Genomic DNA, 17742 nt, shown 5'->3' with positions numbered 1-17742 from the left:
ATTTTGACTTCTAATTTATGTTTTTAAAGCAATATATTCTCAGAACAGCAGGATATTTTGCTGGTGATACTTTGCCTCATTGCCAGTAATTATGGAACAGATGCAAGGGCATCCAAACAAATGTATGCAGTATTAAACATACAATGCTGAGTGCAGAATATATTAATAATTTCACATTCTGCAGGACTCTCATTATCGTGGTCAAATATCCATAAACCCATCTCTGAGTTTGGTGAGCTATTCTTCCTAATGCTGAAAATTCCATTTGTTTACTGTTCTTTTTTCTCTGTGCCCCCTTGTGAAATCAATAGCATTTATTCCAAGGGACTTTCTGTAGGGTACTCTTCATTTTCTTCTTAGTAGAAAATCTGACACTGTGCTTTCTCTCATTACGAGTTAGGGAAGATCACGATGGCTTTCCTGTATTAGTTGGTATTTGGTTTACCCGCCTTCCAAATTCTTACTATTTTATCTAGAGCTCTGTTGTGCAATCTAAATGGGTCTCACATTGTGGATTTTCTTGCGTTGGCATCCCAATATTGGGATTTATTTCTAAACATTTAGCAACAAGTACCTCATAGCTATCTCTAAGCTTTGGCACAGGATGACTGTGACAGCATCATTGTGTATTCCTAGTCAAGGTTGGGAGAAATAATCACTCCACATATGCCTTCCTGATTTCTATTTTAGGCCCTATTTGTAGGCATCAATCAAGTGCCATGGAAGTACTATACATATTTCTAAATGGCCTAATTCCTCCTGAAAATTTAGCAGCCAGATGAACCACCTGCCAGTGATTTTCTTTTTAACTCAGAAGAAAAGTAATAGCAAATGCCTTTATATATTTGACACATTTTATTAGGGATATTTCTAGAATCACAGGACCAAATGCATGAGAAGCTAGGCCCACAGAGTGCAGCCCCTTGCCTTTGGGCAGGTCAACAGGTGATGTCCCAAATAAATGGTTCTCTTTTCTTACCATTCTTTTCAATAATAGAAAGTGTATTCCTCATTCCAAGCAGTTCTAACATTTAATAACCCTCACTATCTGGGTATTTTTCTTTGTTTAATATTTTATTATTTTTGATTTTTCAAGACAGAGTTTTTTTGTGTAACAGTTTTGGCTGTCCTAGAATTCCCTTTGTAGACCAGCCTGGCCTGGAACTCATGGAGATCCATGTATCAGTACCTCCCAGAGTGCTGGGATTAAAGGTGTGTACCAGCACTACCCAACCAGTATTTTTCCTGTAACTTCTCCAATAATTAGAGTTTGAATCTGTATATGTCCACAGTCCCTGGCCAAGCTTTCTCATTGTTTAGGTGACTTCATTTGCTACATTTGAAGATGCTATTTTTTATATCTATACGTTTGTATTTTTACCATTTTGGTGGGTGTTTCTGTCAAAGCTTTGTGTAGGTACTCACAATCAGATCTAGAATGACTCCCTCCATTTGCTGAATGGGATAAATGTTGAGAGCCTTTATGGTGTCCTAAGAATAGGCTTGTATTGAAAAGGCAAATGGCTTTCTGTAGCTGATAGACTCCCAGTTAATGAATATCTGTGACAAGAATGGGAAGTGTTTGAGGTCCTATTTGTGTTCAAACTTGAATACTTTCCATAGGAGTGAAGGCAGGAGTTCTGCGAATTCATTGTTGACTTTGGCCCTGGAAATACTGTGTCCTTCATTGCTCGAAGGCAAGCAGAACTTATTGTGTGGCTACACCCTTTGTGATTCCAGGCACTTAAAGCTCTTCAGGCCAATAACACAATCTAGAGGGGACAAGTGGCCTATTGGGATAGGCTACAGTTCAAGTCATGTCTTATTCCTGGACAGTTTAATACATGTCTTTTCAGTTCAACAGGCAAAAAAAGTCCTAGAATTGATATGGGATGAGAGATTAGGTATAGAGTTTGAGAGTTGGATGGATAACCCGATTTCATCTCTTTGTTAACAAAGAACACCATGTATGGCTGGCATCAAATATGTTTAACTCCTTCCTTCTGTGTTTCAGCAAAAGACAATTAACATATAACTAGGAATCTGAAGTTGCTGAAAGATCAGAAAAAAGAGGTTAAGCTTTTTATGAGGAATGTTAAATTCTATAAATGATGAGGATTTTAAAAGTGTTTTTCTGTTGGGCTGTTATTCATGTGCTACTTGAGTTAATCATAAATAAGATTTGCACCTGCAATGCCCCTCAGGGGTTCATGCTTCTGAAGTCTTGTTGTACAACTGGTGGCACCATTTCAGCAGGTTGCTAGTAGAGTTGGTAACTGAAGGTAGGTATCAAAGATAACATCTGCTTCTGGTTCTGACTCTAGTTGTCTGTTTCCCAAGCCACCAAGATGGGAACTAGCTACACCCCAAACTTTTTGCCACTTGATATGCTTTTCCCCATCATGCAGAACAGTTCTTCTGACCTGTGAGCTAAAATGTATATTTTATACCTTTTAATAATAGTTTCATTGAGCATTTGATCACTTTGGCAAGAAAAGTAATTATGCAGACATGGTAGCTGTTATTAAGAGCTTGGGCTTGCCAGGGAAGACCTTTACAATGATATTTAGCAATGTTATGGGGAGATGATCCAAACCAGGTGCTAACTGAGTAGAAGACACAATTAGGGGACAAGAAAGAAGAAGGAGTGGCTCATGGAAAATGGTGAAGTTCCTCTGCCTGGGAACTTTAAATTGTCCCCTATAGTGGAATGTGTTAGTTCAAGGAAAGCCATGATAGGATGTGGGGCAGGATGGGTATGACAAAGGTCAGTTTTATTAAAGGTGAGTGTGAAGCTGAAGACAATAAGAAACTACTGCAGAACAAAGACAACATTGATGGACTATTTTCACAGTCACCTGGGTAGAAGAAAGAGAGGTGTGAAAAAGAATGAGTATAAGTTAGGGGCAGAATGATTATTTGAAGGATTATTGAAATATCTCACGAAAGAGGTTGAGTGGCATGAAACCAAAAGGCAACATGGGAAACAGAGACAGGGGTTGTGGACCACATTATAGAAGGAGAATATCCTCAGCCTCATTGCTGAGGTTGAGGAGGAAGGGTTTTAGGAAGCAAGAGCTCCAAAGTTGTAGTTATTGAGAGAGGTGTCCTGTAAGTATTAGATTTGTGTCTATGAGATGTTTCTATCTATATAAACACACATAAGTCTCTGTCTCTCCCTCTTTGTGTTTGTGTGTAAAGAAATGAAAGTTGAGTAGAAAATATGCAGAGGAACATTTAATATACACACATTACCCTTCCTCCACCCTAAAACACAGATCTTCAAGTTCCAAATCTAATGTCCAGCATTTGTGATACCTTTCTCCTCCGGACCTAGGCAGATAAACATCCTGACATTGTTACTCTGCTTTCCTCCCAGACTGAATATTATGCCATCTCTCTGTAACTACATCATCCATTATTACAACCTCAACAATACTTCATAATCCATTTCATTTTCAGGAAAATGTAGACAAATATTCTTTTTCTGGCAACATAAATATATGCCTTAATTTGGGTTTTAGCTATGCTCATGTACCAAAGTAAAACAGGGTTAAAGAAAAGCCGTTTCGCTATATGTTGATGCCGCTGATGTGGCTTCAAAAAATGACAATTCCCTGTTTGGGTACCAAATGTGGAGGCGGATTATTTTGCTTTTAATTTAGTTGCTTGACTACCAGAGCTGGAGTCTGATATTGTTGTCACTGTGTTGGTTTCCACAGAGCAGTCTGTATGTCTATTCATGCCTGACCACTTGTGAATTGTTGTGAGCACTATCAGGATGGGTGTGCAGAGAAGGAGGGTGTTTTTAAAACTTGCGTTTCTAAGGCCTGCCAAAGGGTAAATATTTTTAGATTTTGAAGAAACTTAATTCGGAGCAGCAAGTAAGTGTGTCTTTGAATTCTGAGGCATCCGGATGCTCTAAATGAGGCTGTTCTCAAGTGACATCTGTGCCTGCATCTCCTCCGTGTCCCTGGTCCCCTTGGAGACACTGGGAGAGAAGATGATGCTGAAAACAAATTGCTTGAAAATTTCTTCTTTTCTGAAAGAAAAACAAAAGCAGTGCTAGCAGGCCTCCTAAGTTGCAGATGCTGCCTAGTTGAGTAAAAGAATATTCTGACTATGGATATGCTCTTCCTGGGGACTACATTTTATATTTCTAAAATGGGACACTATGGAGAAGCTGCTGTGCTTCTAGAACCTACTAGAATGAATAGTATACAATTTATGACCATTTTAACGATATTTTACTTTTAGTCTAATTTGAGACCCTGTAGGGGTATAGATGACTACATGTGCCATATGTGCATAACTCAGGTCATCCACATGCGTGTATGTATGGTTTCCTTGCCTTCTTTTACTAGTGAAGACTGGATATGGTTCTACTGAATTGACAAGATGTAGTTACTGATGTGCCCTGGACTTTTGTGACCTACCTCTGGCAAGTTTGTCTTTAGGAGCGTATCCATTGTGCCAGTAATAAGTGTTACCAACCAGAGAAACATACTGTTATGAATACTTTAAATCGAGATGGCAAACATGTCAGGAAAAGGCAAGGTCCAAGCCTAGTAGATGGAATTCAGGAAAGGTGTTACTGACTGGATGTAAGTGGGAGGAGGAGCCAAAAACAACTTATCAATAGAAATATAACAGTCAAAATGAATTCTGGGTAAGACATGTGACCAAGAATGGAAGAACATATGACTGATTTTGGAGTTCTAGGGGTAGGGTATTAAAAGCAGAAATTAAATAACTTTAAAAATTACTGAAAGTTTGTGTTAAGAGATACCTAGTTTTGTTTTGTGCCCAAGCAGTCCACTCCATAACTAAGTGACATCTTCAAGCCAAAGTGGTAGCTGATTACTACAGAAGCAGCAGCCTAGCATTACTGATGGCATAAGCAGAAGTGAAACTGGCAGGCAACTTTCCAGGCATTGCTGTTGCCAGAGGCACTGTTGGTGTATATCTGCATAAATTTTTGTGTAACTTGGGGTAGCAACAGGTAACCAGGGATCTGAAAACTAAGAGCGCTTCCAATGAATCACTGTATTTTCTGGCATTTTCCCCTGCACACACAGCCTAAGAAAGAATTTTTTACTTTAAGTTATGATGGATTCTCTTATTTCTCTCTCTCTCCCTCTCTCCATCTCTTGCTATCTCTGTCTGTCTCACACACAGTCTCACACACACATTCTCTCTCATGCTCACACTCATTATTTCTCTCTCTGTCTCTCTCCCTCCCTCCCTCCCTCCCTCCCTCTCTCCCTCTCTCCCCTCCATCTCCTGTATCTGAAAGTCATCTGGCTTTGTTGAAATGTCAACTCTCCAGATAGTATTTCTCTTCAGAATGAATGCATAGGTTCTAGAAAATAAGACTGGCAAACAAGGAAACAAAAGCAAACAAGCAGGAGAGTATTGTAGAGTACCACCTTCCTTTACAGAAGGGTCAAAGGTAAGTCTGATGCCAACTATTTAAGTAATCAATGTAGATTTGAATGGAGTCAGTGAGCAGAAATTCGAACATAGGTGCTGACCAGTGTTTACCATGTAGTACTCTGTCTATGTGTGAGACTCTAGGTCCACAGGTACTGTCAGTTCTCAAAACCTAAATTTTAGTCCTTCCTGTGTCTTGGCTCTGGCTAAGGTCATTATAGAAGGCGGTAAATTGTTTTTACATCATTTAGACACAATTCTCCATAGATTTCTTGTGTCTTATGAGAAAGAGCATTGTTTGTCTTCCTGACCATCTTTTCACTGTAGTTTTTCTGTTACAGAGCCACAAACTGAGTGTGCAGCTATCCCCTGGCCCATAAGCACTGCCTTTTGAGAATTAGGCTCAAGGAACCTGTGCAAAAGAAGAGTTCTCTGGCTATTATATAAACTCTGAAAAATAAAATGTCTCTTGCTTCTGACCACAAAATCTGGATTCTTTTTCCAGTATCTATTAAATTGTGGAAGGCTCATTTGTTGTGAACATGCAAACAGAGTGAAGTCCTAGACCCATTATACATCCATTTTTAGAAAATGGCTTAACTTTGTGAGTGGTGATTTGAATTTCTAAGAAAGTTTCACAGTATTTTTTATGAAAACTAAATAGGTGTTTCTGTGTCACATAATGGTCCAACAGGGAGGTACTTTTAAACATTTGTTTGCTCTCACAGGGATGAAGAGCCTCTTCATTAGGTTAATCAGGTAGATTAATGCAAGTGGTAGATCTCATTAATGGTCTCAATGCTTTACCCTTTTGGTCAATGGGACATTAAAAGATGTAACTCAAGCAGAGCCTTGAAAATGCTTGTATGATTGGGTTTTAATTGTTCTCCACCATCACTACAGAAAGAGCAGTCCCTGTCCCTGACCATATTCAACTTAAATCAGTGACAACCTACTGGCCAGGCATGTTAGGGCACTAGGCCAAGACTAGCCAAACACTTGTGTTCAGCCCAGTCTAAATCAGTTGAACACAACTTTTTGGCTGGAAAAATTCATATTCATACTTGTGTTTTGAGCTCTTAATTTTTGTTGAAGTTTTTATATAGAAAATGATAACTGTAAGCTTCCCAATTGAATATACAGTTTTTCTTTTCATTGTCATAGACTAGAGAGAAGAGTAGTCAAAGGCAGCTTCTATGGCTTCTAACTCCACTCTTAAGTCTTATAGCTCTATTAACTCCAATTTTATGTACTCAAACTAGAAGCTAGCTTCTATCCTTCCTTACCTCCCTTGTCTCTTTCCTTCTTCCATATGTTGTCCAATTTATTAAAGATTAAGATATTCTCATTTTAGTGACTAAGTGCTAGAAATACACTGATAAAAGGCTCATAAGGTATACATGCAAGAAAAAATAAGATGTAAGCGCTAGTGAATATGTATACAGACTGAGGCATGGGAGGCATGGGCACAGGATCTCACCTTCAGAAGTGGCTTTAGGAGGATTGCTAGGCATTGCCAAAGGTATCCCCAAGCTTTCTTTCCTGGTACATTCAACATGGTCTTTTACATTCAGGAAAGATAATTTTAGTTCTAACCCTTGCTAGGCATGTAGGACTCTAAACACTAATTAAATTCAGTCCTTGTTAGAATTTTATACATTGAGCTTAATTATAATAGCTTGACAATTTCCCTGTTTGTAGCACAGCTATTTCTGAGAGGAGTTTCACTCTAGCCCAACGTCAATATTGTGGAATGATATGACTGACATCATCTTCCCTCTTTCCTTCTTCCTCCAAGGTTAGGACTCAACCTTTGCTCCATTCTTCACGATCATTTCTGGTTTTTTGGCAAGAAGCTATATACATCCACAGGCATCTCTACTTACTTTCAGGGCCAGGTCCTCCTGAGGGGCAATGAGTTTTCTTAAGTGGTCCACTTAGTAGAGATGCTCACCCTCTAAACCACCATGTTTACCCTTTGCTTTCCTATTCTCATGAGCACCCCACTAAAGGAAGGATGCAAAGGGACTTCTCACATCATATATAAGCATGTTTACAGGCATGGCCTCACTAGCTACAAAGTGCAATGATTGACTTGGCGTTGGTGCTCCTGTTATTGCCAGGCACTAGATCTTCCTTAATCCTACTTTAGATGGTTAATGTGATCATGAAAGACATATCAAAAAATTGTCAGAATGGAGAGACGCATGTGAAGGAATCACAAACCAGACTTCTGTAAAAGCATTTGATTTTCATCAGAGGAACTGGGAGACAGAAAGGATGCTGAGTAGAAGGCAAATCACAGAGATAACTTAAGAAGCTCTCAAAAACAGGCAAAAGGAGTAAGGAAAAAAATTAGAGCGAGGATCAAGGATACTGGAGACAAAACTTTACAGGCCATTAGAAATGCCTTTGGAAAATTATCCCCCCAAATGATAGCCACTTGAGAATATAAGATTTATTGAAAATATTACTTGTTTTAAGAAAAACTCTCATACTTTAGTGACCCAAATTTGTTGATTTTATAGGTAGAATTAATACAATAATACCTATGTCTACATATAGTCAGATAGGACTTTTTAATTATAAATATTTTAGAAGAACCTGTGGGTCCCCAGACAGAAGGAAGAAGATGAAGAGCTTGTTTACAGAGACATTAATGTTCGGATAGTGACAAATTAATTTTATTTCCTTGAATGAGACACACTAGAAGACAATGAATTGAATCTGAATTTTCATAACTGTAAAATAACAGTATTTTACCTCAAATTTTATACCCAACCTAGCAATTATCATTCTTACAATATTTTAAAGAATGAATGGGTTAGTATATACTGAAAACTGATTTTGAAAATGTTAATAGAAGCTGTTCTACAATGGAATAAGAAGCTTTTAATGCTGACGTGGGTAAATCATTACTAAAACACATGCAGAGCTCCATGCATGGGTAGATTTCCCATTTATGTTTTTGATCTTAGTCAAGCGATGCAAAAATCTCCTGACATGTAGCAGTTTTTAATTTTATTGAAGAAGGTGAAAGGTAGAACTCAGAACTGGGGAGCTAATCTCCCAGTACCCAGTTTACATAATCATAAATAGGGTTGTTTTCCTTCACTGTGAACATAATAAATTCTCCTAGAGTGATTAAACGTAAAATTATTTATCAAAAGTGTCCATCATGTGAGAGAAAATATTGATCAAATCTAAAAGGCAATAAAATAAGGCTGTGAGGTCATGTTCAGCAAACATACATCAGAGATGTGAATATTGTATTGCTATAAAATTTTACTGAGAATTCTCTGTGTACTGGTCTTGGTTTCAAACCTGAGAAAATAATAACTGTGTGTGAAACAGGTGTGATATCTGTCGTTGTTTTGTGGTTTGGTGCAGTTGTAGAAAGGAAAGTTACAACATACTACAGAACTCACTTGGGGGGACTTCTGGGGGAGGGTAATAGAAAGGAGAAGGTTGACAGACAAGGACTCTGGGAAGGGAACAGGTGAAGGAAGAGAGAGGAGAGAGAGGGTCTAGCCTTTATGAGAGGATGTAACATATGCACAGGGAGTGGCTGTACCTGACAGCATATCCTGTCAGCATCCTTAGGGCTGGTCAGTGTGAATGCTTAAGTACTGACAAACACATGCACACAAGGATTGTTCTTAGTGGCTGCAGTTGAAGACCCCAAGGGTGGGCCAGCATAATGACTGAATGCTAGCAACTTTAGCACTTACAGAATTCATGTAGCAATTCACTAAACAAGCAAATTAGATAACGTTTGTAATGTGCTTAAAGACTAAGATTACCCCTTGCCATGAAAAGATACTAAAACCATATGCTCAAAAAATAATTATTTTCAAAAGGATCTTGAAGGATATGACATCAATATTAAGATACTTGAGGGTCTTTCATGCTAAAAATATTAGGCATAATTTTGTTTACTATGGAAGAATATAGTGTAGATGGGTAAAGGTTGGAGAATGGGAAATCTATGTTCCAGGTAAAGATGCTGATATTCACATGGCAGGCAGAATGACATGGAAAAGGTGAGGCACAATAGAGAACAGAGTGTTCTAGTCTTTGACATAACGAGTTTCAGACATCCATCTGACATTCAGAGATGTCAAGTAAGTAGTTGAGGGTGTAATTCCTAAGGTCAGCAAAGTCAAAGGCACAAGTCTAATGTGTACTGGAAAACCAGGAGCATAGAGAATGACATTTAAAACAATGAAGATTGCAATACAGATCGATAATATCAAGGGAGAGAGTATGGAGAGATAAAAACTATCAGAAATCAGTCCTTAGTGCAGCAAATGAGGCAAACAGCAGGAGAACACACACACACACACACACACACACACAAACACACACAAACACACACTCTGGAAAACACTTTTAGACATGTATTTTAGCATTCATTCAAATTCCCCATTACCAGCAATATTACAGGTCAAGGTTCAGGATTTAGCAGGAACAAGTTTTGGATTGCCATTCTGAGACTGTGGGACTTTTAAGGTCCTGGCTAAGAAAGCATCAAATGTTCCCTGGGAGAGCTAGTGCCTTGATTTAGTAACATCATGGCAGGAGGAATTTGTCTAAACTTACTCTGCCAACCATGTTATGGCTGATAAGTGAAACACCAACCCCACTTGTGATGTGAACAAGGAACTGAGATCTAAGACTAGAAACTGCAAATGTCTGACATGATGATTTACTGGCAAGGCATTCTATATCAGCATTGTTAGTTGGGAAAATATCAGACTTTCCTATAGTGTGATCAATGTTCTGGGGTCCATGACTCCTGTTGGCTGCCATTGACTGACTGAAGCCTTGGGGAATAGCCAGTTTTCATGGAGCTTTCCTGTACCCTTGAAAATATCTAAAGCATGTTAATTGACCTTCTGATTCTAAAATATGGCACCTATGAGCCATATGCTGTTGTCACAAACCTAAGTCATTTTAGTTTGAGAGCTGTGGAAGTAGTCACTGCTATCACTTTAAGAAATGTGTGTGAGCAGTTAATAATGGTCAGTTGACTAACCAAACCCCTGGAGGCAGGTCATTTTTACCTAAGGGATTGAAGGGAGTACATTTATAATAGTAAACAAGAGGGGCATAGTGTCCAGTGCAAACAATATAAGCCATGCCAGGAGCATTTGCTGTAACAGACCAGTTTGAAAACTGCTAACAGAGTTTGAAGTCTTACTCTCTCTCACTCTTCCTCAAGTGATTCTTGAAGAAAAGAATCATCCTGCATGCTTGTTCAGGTTCTAGTTCTGTGAGGGGTTTGCTGGTGAGATAGATACTAAGTGTCATAACTCATTGAAGTTTGCCAAAAGGCATGTGAAGTAAGGAAAGCATTGGTGTTATCAGGGTACACAAATTGGTGGCCATTTTCCCCCAGCACACCTAGTATCAAACTATAAGCCCAGGCAGTGACAGATCAGCTGAGAAAGTTACCACTGCTAAGACACACACCAATGAACTGGAATGTCCTAGGTGACCATTATTTGAGAAATGCTCAAATTCAATTGTCATGTATTCCTTGAAAAAGAAGAGTTTTTATTTTTCCTGAATGTTTCCTTACTGAACCTCTCCCATTTGGGCTTTTCAGGAACCTTATTGAACCTGTCACCTCTCTCAGTTCCAGCATCTTAAATTTCACATATTTACTCTCAAGCACAGTGGCATGGTACCAGTTACTGGAAAGACATGTGAAAATGCCCGCACTCTATAGTTCAGTTGAGTATGGGACAATATAAAAGGAATATGGGTTTCCTTGAAGCACATGACTATCTGGACTAACAATAATTGATTAAGGAAAAGCAAGAAATGCAGAGTGACAATTTCCCTTAGTGCAGACAGGGTTTTATACTTTCCTGAGACCCTCGAGCAAATCCAATAGTACTTCTAACTTGCATGGCTTCTAAGGGACACAAGTTCATAGTTCTAGATGCTGGCAAGGCCAAGGCCAAAGGGCTGGCATACTCAGTATTTGGTGAGTGCCTTTTTCTTGGCCAGAGATGATGCCTTCTTGCAGTGTTTTCACATAGTCAGCATAACAAACGAATATTTGCCAAATATTTGCCTTTTATTTTTTAAGGGCATGGTGAGCTCTCTTGGTCTAATCATCTCTCCAAAGCCCCTCCCCCCAACAGCACCACATTACAAGGTGTTCCTCAGCATGTAAAGAAGACACACTATTCCATCTACAACTGAGATGAGGAGTGCAAACCAGAGGTCTTGAAGATGTTTGTCATAGGAAGAACAATTAGAACCACTCACAACAGAGGGTTGCAGAGCAGTGAGGCTATTATTAAAACAAGAAGAAAAAGTAAAGTCCACATTCTGTAAAGTGCACAACACCCTCTTATTACTTATTTCCCAGAATATTAGGTGGTACGGAGAAGAATTAGGTAGTCTTTCTTGGAGAAGTAAATGAATCCAGAGAAAAGACTTGCAAGCAACATCCATTTGGAACTATGTGGAGGCATACAGCAAATGAAGTAAAAATTTACTAGCAAATATTGCATGAATTGTTATATATTATATATAATATATATGTATCGCAGTAATATACATGCACTTTATAATTATACATGCATGACTCCTGTATGTTTGTGTATGTGATGTTTAATATTCATTGTCAACTTGATTTAGAAACAAATCTCTGAACATGTCTGAAAGTTTCTAGATTAGATTAAATGAATTAGAAAAACCTATTCTAAATGGAAGTGGCACCATTCCATGAGATGGGGTCCCGAACTGAATACAAAGGAAAAAAATGAGCTGAATATTAGTGTTTTCTACTTTCTGCTTTCTAGTTTCAGACATCAGGCTCCTGATTCCATAACTTCCCCACCATGAATAACCATACCCTGTAACTGTAAGCCAAAAGAACTCTCCTCCTCCTGTTCTCCTCCTCCTCCTCCTGTTCTCCTCCTCCTCCTCCTTTTCCTTCTCCTTCTTCTCCTTCTTCTTCTCCTTCTTCTTCTTCTTCTTCTCTCTCCCTCTCACCCCTCCCCCCTCCCTCCCTCCTTCCCTCCCTCCCTCCCTCCCTCCCACCCACCCCCCCTCTCTCCAGAATGACCACAGCATAATTCAAGAAGATTCAGGAGTTCTGTAAATCTGGAAATTAGGGTGCTAATAGAATGCAAAGACAGTCAGTATGGATAAGATGACAGATTGAATTGAGCGGGAGAAGCTGCTACTGTCTCTGTCAGGCCACTAAGTGCCAAGGGTTTGATAGCAAAGTGCAGAGTTGAGTTCAGTTGCCAATACAAAAGGGTGAGAGCCATTCACATAAAACAATGAGTGGAATAATGGATGGATATATGGACGGATGGACAGATGGATGGCAGATCCAGACAGAAAAACAAAAGAATTCAAATAGGTCATGTCAATAGTGTGGTCTAAGCTGAGATGAGTCCCTGGGACAGTTAGTAGTTGTAGGTGGGCGTTTTTCTGTATCTCAGCAGCCACTCCCAAATAACCATTCAGAGACTTATTAATTATAAATGCTCTACCAATAGCTCAGGCTGGTTACTAGCTAATTCTTACATTTTAAATTAAACCATATTTCTTATCTACCCTCTGTTATGTAGTGGTAACTTCTTTCAACACTGCACCTTCATCTTGCTTCTCTTTAAATCTCTTGAGACTCCTGAGACTCCACCCTTCTTTATCGCAGCATCCTCTGTGTCTGATTGCCCCTCCTATACCTCCCGCCTAGCTACTGGCTAGTCAGCTTTTTTTACTAAACCAATCAGAGGGTGCCTTGGCAAAGATACATCTTCACAGTGCACAAGAAGACTTTTCCATACAGGTAGTTTTCAGACAACATCTTGGGGCCATTGCCACTACAATGTTAGGTGGCCTTTTCTTTATGGGGCAAAGATGTGGGAGTTGTAACCTTTCCTCTGACTGATATGTCTGATAAGTTGTCAGACTTCAGTTTTCCTGCCGTGATTTTTAATAAACCTAAGTGTTCCTCTAGTACCAATTTACTCCAATAAATTTATAGGGTGGCATTCTCTCTATTTCCAAGAGTAGATAACCTATCAGTCTTTGAGGCATGGCTGGTACTGCATAGATGGTGCTGTTCACATATCTATTCATGTGCTGAGTCATCTTTCAGTCTCAAAATGGAGTCAAAAGTTGTTTGTTAAATGGAGTCTTTCACATGTAAAGATTTGGAGCAAGGATCCACAAATAAGAGAACATTCAGGGTTTGTCTTCCCAGGTCTGGTGACCCTCACTTAGTATAACATTTTCTAGCATGATTCACTTGGTGTTTAAGAGAGGGAGAATCAATGTTCTTAAGGGATAAAAGCCCTGATATGTTACCCAATCTTTAGTGGTCAGGTCTAAACACATATGGAAAACACTAGATGACTCAACAGTGTATGTGTGTGTGTGTGTGTGTGTGTGTGTGTGTGTTTGCATGCACATGTGTGCCACATGTGAATGGTTTAACACTAATAATTAGAAAAGAAGAGGTCACGAGTCTGGTTAGGATGTAAGAGAGGCACAGAAGGAATTAGAGGTAGGAAAGGGATAGGAATTGTGTACATACATGTAGTATAGATGTATGAAGTTCTCCAAAAATATTTAGAATATTGAGTCTCTAGGGGCAGAATAAAACATAAAAGCCATTGTTTTACACAATATGGAATACTTTAGGGTAGAGAACAACCTGTTCTTAACCAAATAGATTATCCCCACAAGTGATGCGGCAGCAATAAGGACATCAGTAGATTTCTTGGAAGTCTGGAGCTCAGGAACTAAAAGGTGAGACTGCACTTGGCTTAACCAGAACTATCTAATTACATGCACCACTTGTTACCTATTTCTAACTCTTTCTCTAATCAAACCTAAAGTTCATGTCACACTCCAAAGACTGACTTGGAGTCAATGGACCTCCCTGTTCCCATTGTAGTCACATTAAATATGCCATCTCTCTTTGGTTTTCATGATTTCTTATGTCATTATTATTTGGCATATTGAAAATGGGTAGCCAAGTCCAGCTTATGGAGGCTTCCAAAGCCTAGGCTTATATTCCAAATATGTCAACAGAATATCAATTCATGAAAAGAGTTCACTCAAGAGATAGAGATAAGGATGAGAATGACATGGTAAATGGGGCTTGATAATTTTAAAATGTTTTTAAATGTATATGTATATATGTATGCCTACTTGTCTGAAGATACACCACATGTGTGCAGAAGCCCATGGAAGTCAGAAGAAGGCATTAAATTCCCAGGAACTGGAGTTACAGAAGGTTGTGAGATTTCAGTATGGGCCCTGGAAACTGAACCTGGTTCCTCTGCAAGAACAGCAAAAGCTCTAGGTTACTAAGATATCAGTTCAGCCCCTTAATAGATTCTAGATTGTAGGAGATACAAGACATAAGGCAAACTTCAGTCTTTGAAGATACAAGGATCTGAAATCAACTGTAAAACAGGTAATTCTGGAAACTTCCCAAGCCCAGAAACATACATATTTGCTTAGGAATTTTGAGGTTATTTTTTCTTTTACTTTGAAAACTCACAAATGGGGATATGTGTGTATGTGTGAGTCACTTACATAACATAAAATCTATGTGTATGAATGCTAATAATAGTTATATCTACAAAACAAAATGGGTGATTTTGGTCATTAGACTTTTCTCTACATTTCAACTTTTATATAATACTTTAATTTAAAATCTGGAGGAAGGTATTATTTATCTGTCTACTCATAGATGGATGGATTGATTGTTTTCCTGCAGATAATGAATGTTCCTGCAGGGGCACATAGTCTACCAAATGAATGCTACTTTAACTAAGTTCACATAATTTAAAATACTTTGCCTTTTAGGGAATGATTTTTGCCTTGGGGGATGAGTGGTTTAGCAGAATCCTGAAAAAAAAATCATGCCATGTCTTCCCTTCTCTCTGCATAGTGCCCTCTGCTTGCTAATCTGTTGTCTCAGCCTGCCGCTCACTGTTTCACAGGCTTGTCTCTCACTCCCTCAGGCTATTTTCAGTTCACCTCCTCCCACTGCCTGATCTAGTTTCATGTAAAGAACATGATTTCTAAGAGTCCTACTTCATCTTTCCTGGTTTCCCTGTAGACCGGCCTGAATTCACATTGTCACGGAATTATGTTGCACCCACTGCAAGGAATGAGGTAAGTTATGAAGAGATTATTCTCTTTCTGGATGCTGAAAAACTTAGAGTAAACTGACTGCATTGTCCCACCTGTAGGACTCTGCTCCAGTGTGCTGGGATTCTAGCTTAATATGGTACCCAACTGGGTCTAGAATGAAATGGTTGTGAATTAGAAACTCAAAACTGAGCTAAGTTGAGCAACTTCAGGGTGCATCCCCTAAACTTGGGTGTTCTGATTTGTAACAAAGGGCAGTATACACTGTACTAACTTAAAGAATAGAAAAACACTGCCCCAAATAGAAGCATCCAGAAAATAGATATTTCTGTTACTTTTTTCCTGATTGACTTTCCTACTTCTTTTTCTCCAGTTTATTTTCTTAACTAGGAATTTTAATGCTCCTGTCACAACATGGAGATGGCTTGCCTTCATCTCCACAGCTGTATCTAGGCTAAGTTCAGACACCAGCAGAGACAGAAATCAACGATTTTAACTGCCAGGCAATGACAACTGAGAGCTGTTCTCCCACAGAAAGCTTTCTCAATTAAAATGAACAAAATATAACAACCTGCTTATCTCTTACACCTCCCTGCATGATCTTAGTCATTTATTCTGACCCAGGTACTATGATAGCTAATTTTTATGTCCAACCTTATTTAAGCCTTAAGCAACCTGTGGCGATGTTATCATCCCCATATCACAGAGAAGAAAAATGAAATGCAGAGAGTTTGCTCAAGGTCAAATTACTGGTAAGCTTTGGAAGCAAGACTTGAAACCAAAAGACATTTGGGGACTCTATGCAAGACCTGACAGGGTGTCACTTGCTTCAGTTTTGCTGTGATTTCCATCCCTTTTGCAAGTAGAGATGCAATAAGAAGTGAAGTTTGAAGACACTAATTAATCCTAAACATTGATATGCTTTAGTTATTAGCCATGTTCTCTTTGAAAAGGATTTCCTTCTTTTTGTTTCTCTTCTGTTGCCTTCCCCTTAATGATTTGTAATTCATACAAAAGAATCCAAATCATTTCCTTTCTTATCAAGATGATAGTGGAATAAAACTAGAAATCAGTAGCACAAAAACAGCACAAACACTTGGAGAGCTGAACAATGCATTCCTGAAGTAACAGTGGGTCTTTGAAGAAGTAAGGGAGAGCATTAATTTTTTCCCTAGGAGAACCAGTCTCTTCCAGGGAACTCTAGAGCCCCCACACTTTTCACTGACCTAGGTAGGCTACCCATACCCTCCGTCCCCTCCTTCATTTTGGTTCATTAGACTATTTCTAAACCTGCTGTGCCTCATGCCTCAGCCTGGCTTCCCAGGTCATTTCTATCCCCTTGGGACTAGCCATCACATGTGGCAGAGACCAAGGCCAACTGCTCCCATCCCCCAACATTTCTGTTGCTATTTTTCTAATCTGTTTCTCCCAACTCATCTCCATTCCTTTGTGACTCCCCACTAACCACAACTTTCTCTCTTCAGAAACCACACAGCCACCCTACTTGGGGGGGCAAGGAGGTTACCTGTATTCTCCTTCCCCTCCTTCATTCTGGTTTCTCAAGGGTATCCCCAATCTTGCCATCTCAACCCTCCCTCTAGCTCATTTCTATTCTCTTGGGACTTGCTGCCATCTGTGGCCAGACTTGGAATGCCCCTGGTTCTACCTTTTCCACCTTTATGAGCTGGACCCTATACTCTACTTGATTTCCAGAGCCAGTCTTCTTAACCCACCTGCTAACCTATCTCCCATTCCACCAATTACACCCATCTGGAACTGCTTGGAGTCTAAGCTCAAACAAGAAACCTAGAATGGCACTGAGACTGAGAACTATGCATCACTCTACTCATCCACAACCTGTCCACACAGCAATCAAAGAACCAAATAACAGCCTAACTAAGGCAAGACTGGATATCACACAAAGAAACATCACACACATGATCACTTCAGATCCTAGATCCCAGTGCAAAACACAAATACGAACAACCAAAACAATATGTTTCCTCCAGAAACCAGCATATCTGCTGTAAAATTCTCCAAGGAAAGCAATTTGCCTGAAGCACAAGACCAGGTCTTCAACATAGCAATTAATGAACAAGTGACTCAATGAAGGCCATGAAAGCACATTTGAATGAAGCAATGAAAACAATACAACATTTAGGATGC

The sequence above is a fragment of the Mesocricetus auratus genome, unplaced genomic scaffold (assembly GCF_017639785.1).
Source record: "Mesocricetus auratus isolate SY011 unplaced genomic scaffold, BCM_Maur_2.0 Super-Scaffold_100676, whole genome shotgun sequence".
Taxonomy (NCBI): domain Eukaryota; kingdom Metazoa; phylum Chordata; class Mammalia; order Rodentia; family Cricetidae; genus Mesocricetus; species Mesocricetus auratus.
The sequence above is the reverse complement of the archived record's forward strand: the minus strand, read 5'-3'. Positions refer to the sequence as shown.